The sequence below is a fragment of the Kogia breviceps genome, chromosome 13 (assembly GCF_026419965.1).
Source record: "Kogia breviceps isolate mKogBre1 chromosome 13, mKogBre1 haplotype 1, whole genome shotgun sequence".
NCBI lineage: Eukaryota > Metazoa > Chordata > Mammalia > Artiodactyla > Physeteridae > Kogia > Kogia breviceps.
The window spans coordinates 23226737-23235241 of record NC_081322.1 but is presented as its reverse complement, the minus strand read 5'-3'; the positions used below and the strand labels follow the sequence as shown (position 1 = coordinate 23235241).

The 8505-nt window shown below is 41.0% G+C and overlaps 1 pseudogene; it reads right to left on the bottom strand.

Moving 5' to 3' along the window:
• Nucleotides 1–5880: 5880 nt before the first annotated feature.
• Nucleotides 5881–6693, bottom strand: LOC131767858 (high mobility group protein B3 pseudogene; annotated as a pseudogene).
• Nucleotides 6694–8505: the final 1812 nt, after the last annotated feature.

The following is an 8505-nucleotide window of genomic DNA, read 5'->3' as shown; positions in this document are numbered from 1 at the left end:
ATACAAATTTTTATTTTCCTATGATGAGAACTTTTAAGATCTACTCTTCTAGCAACTTTCAAATATATAATACAGTATTGTGAACTATAGTCACCATGTTGCACATTATATCCCCAGGATTTATTTTCTTATAACCAGAGATTTGTACCTTTTGATCACCTTCACTCATTTTGTTGAGTGAAAATGGTCACCACCAGTCTGTTCTCCGAATCTGTGAGCTCCATTTTTTAAGAACCCATATGTAAGTGAGATCATATACTATTTGTCTTTCTCTATCTGACTTAAGAAATATATTTTTTTAAAAGAGAAAACAAATCAGGGACTTCCCTGGTGGCGCAGTGGTTAAGAATCCGCCTGCCAATGCAGAGGACATGGGTTCGATCCCTGGTCCAGGAAGATCCCACATGCCACGGAGCAACTAAGCCCGTGCGCCACAACTACTGAGCCTCCGCTCTAGAGCCCACGAGCCACAACTACTGAGCCCATGTGCCACAACTACTGAAGCCCGCGTGCCTAAAGCCCGAGCTCTGCAACAAGAGAAACCACTGCAGTGAGAAGCCTGCACACCGCAACAAAGAGTAGCCCCCGCTCGATGCAACTAGAGAAAGACTGTGTGCAGCAACAAAGACCCAACGCAACTAAATACATACATACATACATACATAAAAGAATGTACTCCCAGACATATGAGGAAAAAAGAGAGAGAGAAAGCATACCACATGCAAGAACCTTTTAACTGATCTGCTTATACCAGTTTCTACTTCACTACTCCTTCCAACTCATGCTCTGCATTTCTGTCAGAATCATCCTTATAAAACACAGATCTGATCTTCATAATCCCCTGCTTAAAAACTTGTGATGGAATCCCATTGCCAAAAGGATTAAGCCAAAGCTCCTTGGCATGGTATACATACAGATCCTCTAAAAATTTGTCTCCTAGTTCCATTCCAACCTCTTTAACATTCATTCTTCCCTCTCCTATAGTTCAGCACACCATACTGCTCCCGCCACACTGGGCCTTTTCTCATCTGGTTCACTTTCTCTGAAACGCCCTGATTTTTCTATTTCTTGGTAAATTTGTATTCATCCTTCAATAAATAGCTCAAACATCAATTTTCTCTAAAATAAATTGCAGTCTCCTTTCCCTACAGAGGACTAATCTGTTTCCATCATATCCTACACAGTATTCCAAATGTCTTTACATAGCACTAATGAAACTATATAATAATGATTTGTTTACATGCATCTCTCTCTAGCTAGAATGTCCCCCAAAATGTTGGACACTTACCATTAGTGGTACTGTAGATGGTTTTACGTGTTACACTGATATGACATTAAATATTGAATTGCATAGTGTGAGAGTTATTCCCCTTTTAATACTTTAGGGAGAAGGTTTTAGTTATGTGCTTATGGCTTTAACATCTCTCTATTATTGTGTGATTAATTTCCCTTTTTTAAGAGAGAGCAGGCCTCAGGCTTAAAACTTTGTAGATAACAATAATTGGCTAGAATTTATTTCTTCATGATATTTTCCGATGATTACTTTCTGTCTATGAAACTTTAAAAATGAATATTGATGAGTGACTTCCCTGGTGGTCCAGTGGGTAAGACTCTGTACTCCCAGTGCAGGGGGCCTGGGTTCATTCCCTGGTTGGGGAACTAGATCCCACATGCATGCTGCAACTAAGAAGTCCACATGCCACAACTAAGAAGCCTGCATGCCGCAACTAAAAGATCCTGCATGCCACAATGAAGACCTGGCACAGCCAAAACAAATAAATAAATAAAATAAATATTTTAAAAAGATAACAAGGTCAACATATAAAATCAATTGTATTTCTAAGAAAAATTAATATTGATGATAGATTTTTCTTTTAAAATAAAAATGAGATAAAGAAAAATAGTAAGCATATAATGGTAACAAAGTACATCATTATGGCAAAATTCTCGTAGGATATGTGAAAATGACTTAACTCTGGGAAACACTGGGCTAGGTCCTTCAGAAGCAGGAGGCATAACTTCTATTTTCATCCCCAGTTCCTAGTACTATGTTTAATATACAGTAGATCATCACTAAACATTTGTCAAATTAAGTTAGGAAGAAACACCCACCTCCAACATTTTCAAGATTCAATGCCATTTGGGGGGATATATACCTAAAGTGACAGGCCTTCTGTAATCAGACTTTTCTGAAAAAGTTAAATAATATCCATTGTTATCATATAAATGACCTTTAAAATGATTTCCTATAGCTACCATGGAAGAAATCAAATTCACAAGAGGATACGACCATAGATTCTCCAACTGGATTGTGTGGAATGAGGTCTTAAAAGCCAAAGTTCAGGGGCAATAGAAGAAGGTTAACAATGCATTCTATTCCAATCACCACATCAGTTTTCACCATCAAGGTCATGGTACATTTTAAGGGAGGGTAGACCAGAATAGCTCTCACTAGAGGTGAGCTAGCACCATCTGTTGGGGAGTGAGTTCACAGCATAAGATGATATCAGCTGACTTCATTACTCCAGAATTTATTTCTCCAAAGTACTTTCTTTTGATCATACAAATATCAAGACACTCATGCATACCCAAGTACAACTTAATTTTCAGTCAGGTCTAGTTCTCTACTATGATAGTCAAAAAACTCTTTAATTAATCTGATTATAGTGTACTAGTTTTTCATGATTCTTTAATTACAGACCTGATAATTAGACTACTTTGACCCATTTAAGAAATGGAAAAAAGGTTAGTAACATTATACAGCCACGTGAATTATAGGTTTGCTGTAGAATAACAAATATGTGTTGCACAAAACAAAAACAAACTCATAGATACAGAGAACAAGCCAGTGGCTGCCAGAGGGTGGTAGAGGGGTGGGCAAAATAGGTGAAGGAGGTTAAGAGGTACAGACTTCCTCCAGTTATAAAATAAATAAGCAACGGGGATGTAATATACAGCATAAGGATATGGTCAATAATACTGTAATAACTTTGTGTGGGGATAGATGATTATTAGACTTATTGTGGTGATCATTTCATAATGTATGTAAATGTGAAATCACTATGTAGTACACCTGAAACTAACATAATGTACATCAACTAAACTTTAAATAAATAAATATATATATATAAAGCAAAAAACAAAAATACATTGTTTGTTCTTATAAACCAGTCTTGGTATCTCTTATCTGTGGTTATTAGAAATAGAGGTAGCCTTAAATTTTAAACTTTACAAATAAGCTAGAAACAGTCATTTTCTCCTTTCACACTCCTTCCCCAAAAATCTATAGATGAAATTGAGAGGGTAGTGTTTCTCTTGTTTACCATTTGGAATAGGTGCTCTAGAGGGACAAAAAGGGAAGAAATAGCCAGCTGAGTGTGTGAAGGTAGGTGGGAAATGAGGGGGAAATCTAAGCGCCTAGATTCTAAATGAGAACAAGTGTGTTACCAGCAGTTTCCCCAGAGACAGGGCTTAGGAGTAAAGTTTCAAACATTAGAAATAAATTCGTATGTGCCTCTATTTTAAACATAACTTACAGATGATCGATCTTAAAGATTTGTCCACTAAGACAAGTTTTAACAAGTTGAAAAAAGATTTTGAATTTTTCTTGCTATATGCTTTATGGAACTGTGATTTCAATGGAGAGGTTTACAATCTGTTTACTTTTGAAAAGTGAGCTAAAGTAATGACATTATTTAAATGAGAAATAACCTTATATGTTTTCCTAAAATATTTTCCAATCGAAGTCTCTCTCTTATAGGGAAAAACCAAGAAGCATTAGATTGTAACATTTAATTACTTATTTATTTTTCTGGAGCTTTAACTAACATTGTGTACATTTAAGGTATACAACATATTGATTTGATACATTTATATATTGCAACATGATTACAATTTGCTAACACTTCTATCACATCACATAATTATTATTTCTTTTTTGTGGTGAGGATAAAGTGTAATTTTGAAACTGTATTATTATTATTATTTTATTTATTTATTTTTGGCCTCACCCCATGGCTTGCAGGATGTTAGTTCCCTGACCAGGGATTGAACCCTAGCCCTCGGCAGTGAAAGCATGGGGTCCTAACCACTGGACTGCCAGGGAATTCCTATTAAAACTGTGTTAAATGGAAAGGACATAGTAGTTGCTGCAAAGAACAATACATTCAACTCAGCTGTACAACAGGGGCTATAGTTACTAAATAATTATCAGGTTTTGCCAGTGGTACACTCCTTGGGAATTCTCTGGCAATTTAGAGAACATTAACTCTCCCAAGCCTGTAGGGTACCATTTAATGCCTTAAAGCAATGGTTCTTTTTTTTTTTTTTTTTTTTTTTTTGTGGTACGCGGGCCTCTCACTGTTGTGGTCTCTCCCCCTGCAGAGCACAGGCTCCGGACGCGCAGGCTCAGCGGCCATGACTCACAGGCCCAGCCGTTCCGCGGCATGTGGGATCCTCCCGGACCGGGGCACGAACCCGTGTCCCCTGCAACGGCAGGCGGACTCTCAACCACTGCGCCACCAGGGAAGCCCCTAAAGCAATGGTTCTTAAAGTGATACTTTTACTAAATGCACCTAGCTAAATTCTAGGACTTAGGGTAAATATTAATATGTTTGTGAACCTGGTGACAGGCAGGGTAATTAGTCTTGACCTGAGCCTTTTTTCCCTGCATCTTTAAGAGTACCCCAAAACGCCAAGGGAAGGGTAAAGCATAGCTGCATCGGTCACTCATGTCAACTGGTTTAAGGACCTGGTCAAGATGCTGGCACAGCCTAGCCCTGTGTAACATTCGTCACTTGTCCACGCCTGATAACGGCCCTCCTCCAGCCTTCCAACTAGAAAGCAGTTTACTTATGCTTCTTTACACTCCGTTGCCTCGAATCAGACTTGGAAATAGGAAGAGCGTACATGTCATGCAATATAAGGAATTAGGGACTTCCCTGGTGGCACAGTGGATGAGACTCTGTGCTCCCAATGCAGGGAGCCAGGGTTTGATCCCTGGTCAGGGAACTAGATCCCACATGCGTGCCGCAGCTAAGAGTTTGCATGCTGCAACTAAGGAGCCCGCCTGCCGCAACTAAGACCTGGCACAGCCACATAAAGAATTAGGGTTCCATAACTTATTTATTTGTTTATTATTTTAAATTAAAATTGTATACATCTAAGGTGTACAACATGATAATTTGATATACACACATAGTGAAATGATTCCCACAGTCAAGCTAATTAATATATCCATCTCCTCACATAGTTACCATGTCCATAACTTATTTTATTTTATTTATTTATTTTAAATGTAATACTGTTTAACTTCAAAACCATTTCAGCATTCTAAACATACAAAAAACGTAACAGAATGTTGCAGATCGTGTTTAGTACAGAAGGTTCTTGAACTTTCATCAATGCAGTGGCTCTTGGCTTGGCTGACAGTGAAGAGGTCTATGACTTGTTTAAAAAACAAACAGTTTAAAACTACCGCACTTCAACTAAAAAGGATCCAAAACACTTCTCATGCCAGCTGAACCCCCCGCCTATGGCAGCGGGACGCTATGTCTCTATATACAGAAACAAGACATCCTGAAGCTAAACGTATGCCCACTGCAGTGTCCACAGGTCCAGCCCCACAGTGCACGCCCTGAGCTACGGCCCCTCCGGAAGGCATCGCCCCTACAGCCGCCACGCCAGCAAGGAGCGTCAAGAGTGTGTCTCGGTTGCTTTGTTCTTTTTACAAACTATAGATATGTACAGTTGAGAACTCGGGATTCCTAGCCAATGACCATAGAGTTAACAGACCACCTGACAAATTTAAAAAAAAAAGAAAATGCCAGAAACATCTTTAAATGCTTTGTCACACCAACAGCAAGGTGCACAGAGTGAGGAGAACACAAGAGCCTTTTCATTTTAAAAATGTTTGGAAACATGTACAACTTTGATACAGTTTCCGGGTGCTCCAGACACCCATGGCCACTTCATGTGAACCACTGACAATTGCTAGAGCACTCTGAGAGACTACGATATGATCATGATCCAAATGGGTAATTAAACTTAACGAGGGCAACAGACACGTCTCGGGCGAGAGGTGTGTCAATCATGGCGCTCCCTACTCTAAGGTATTCACAAGGAGACAGATCAACAGGTTTTTTTATTCCTCCTCCTCCTCCTCTTCGTCCTCGTCTTCTTCATCTTCCTCTTCCACCTTTTTCCAGGCAACTTTAGCAGGACCCTGGGCGCCATCAAACTTCCCTTTAGACTTAGAGTCTGCGACATCCTTCTCGTGTTTCTCCTTCAGCTTCGCGGCCTTTTTGATACATGGCTGCTTCTCGCTGTCACTTAAGTTATTCCACATCTCGCCCAGCTTCTTTGCCACAGCTCCAATAGAGATGCCTAGGTTTGTAGATTTGATCTTGGGGCGGAATTCGGAACAGAACAGGAAAAAACCAGACGGTGGCCTCTTGGGGGCATTCGGGTCCTTCTTCTTGCCTCCCTTAGCTGGTCCGTAATCCTTCATTTCCTGATCATAGCGCACTTTATCTGTCTTTGCCATTTCATAAAATGGCACATCTTTGTGCACATCTGCACAAAGAAGGCATAGCAGACATCTTGCCCTTTCGTTTCTTGGGTCAGCTTTAGCCATCTTGACTGTATTGTTCGCTAGTCTGGGCAGCGCAGGGCATGACGCGTGGCTCAGCGCTCCACAGCTGTGTGCTCCATAACTTATTTTAAATCAATTCCAGCTACCTTGAAAGTTCAAGTTTCTAATTGAACCTCCTTCCACAGTTTAAGTCCCTTTCCTCAAATACTTCTATCAATAGGAACAGGAAAAAAACCTCCTACCTAGTCACTAAGTCTTTTCAGATATGCCAATAAAAGCTTTTTTCAAACTGTAAAGAGCTTTGTAGGGTTTTTCCAATTATAAAAAGTATTTTAAAAATAATATGACAGGGGCTTCCCTGGTGGCACAGTGGTTGAGAATCCACCTGCCAATGCAGGGGTTCGATCCCTGGTCCGGGAAGATCCCACATGCCACGGAGCAACTAAGCCCACGCGCCACAACTACTGAACCTGCTCTCTAGCCTGTGAGCCACAACTACTGAGCCTGCGAGCCACAACTACTGAGCCCTCGCGCCTAGAGCCCGTGCTCCACAACAAGAGAAGCCACTGCGATGAGAAGCCTGCACACTGCAACGAAGAGTAACCCCCGCTCACTGCAACTAGAGAAAGCCCGAATGCAGCAATGAAAACCCAATGCAGCCAAAAATAAATTAATTAAAATAAATTAATCTGACAGTACCAAAGGTAAGAAGAAGAAAGTGAAAATCAGAGTGTAATGCCTCCACCTAGAAACAATTCTATTTATAAATGAACATACCAATACACATATTTTTAACTAAATAGGTTCATGGTTTACATAGAGTCTACTGAATTTTTACTCCACTTAATATGTCAGTGGGGAGGTTTATTAATGACTCTCACCTCCTCCCAAGTCTCTTTTCTCTGCAAGGTCAGTGTAGTGGGTTGAATGGTGGCCCCAGAAAAGACAAGACCAAGTCCTGATCTTATTTAGAAAAAGGGTCTTTTCAGATACAATTAAGTTAAGGATCTTGAGATGAGATCATCTTGGATTACCTGGGTGGGCCCCAAATCCAATGATAAGTGTCCTGGGACTTTCCTGGCAGTCCAGTGGTTAAGACTCCACACTACTACTGTAGGGGGCTCGGGTTTGCGCCCTGGTGGGGGAACTAAGATCCCGAATGCCACATGGCACAGCCAAAAAACACAAAAAAATTACAAGTGTCCTCGTAAGACAAAGAGGAGAAAGCCGCATGAAGACGGAAGCAGAGATGGGAGGCACCAGGGACCAGAAGAAGCAAGGAAGGATCCCCCCAAGTGCCTTTGGAGAGAGTGTGGCCCTGCCAAAACCTTGACTTCAGACTTCTGGCCCCCTGAACTGTGAGAGAATACATTTCTGTCAGTTTAAACTACTGAGTTTGTGGTAATTTGTTCCAACAGCCCTAGCAAACCCATACAGTCAGCATTCCAAACTTTCCTATCATACACCCAGCCTGCTCTCCAGCCTCATTTTCCTGTTCTTCTCCAGCTTGACGCTCCTGTTTGCCTCCTTTCATTTCCTGTATTGCCTCAAAGCCTTTGCACATGCTCTTCCAGTGCATGGATTGCTCCTCTTCATTCTTCAAATATTTCTCCAAGACTCCTCAGGGAAAAGTTCAGTGACCTTCTAGGCCTGCTCGCCAAGCCCCATAAGGTACCCTTCTAGCAGCATGTAGCTCTTTTCATAGCCCTTAGCCTAGTTTGTGTGTTCATTAGTGCCATAATTCGAGTCTGCCTCCTCTGCCGAACTGTAAGCTTCCTGAGAATGGGGGCCCTCCCCCACCCCTTATATTCCCAGGCCAGGCCTGAGCTTGCTGTGCCATAGCAATCACTTTTTGAATGAATGGCTACTATTACAGAAGCATTTGCCGACCTTGGTAAACTCTCACAGCCTTT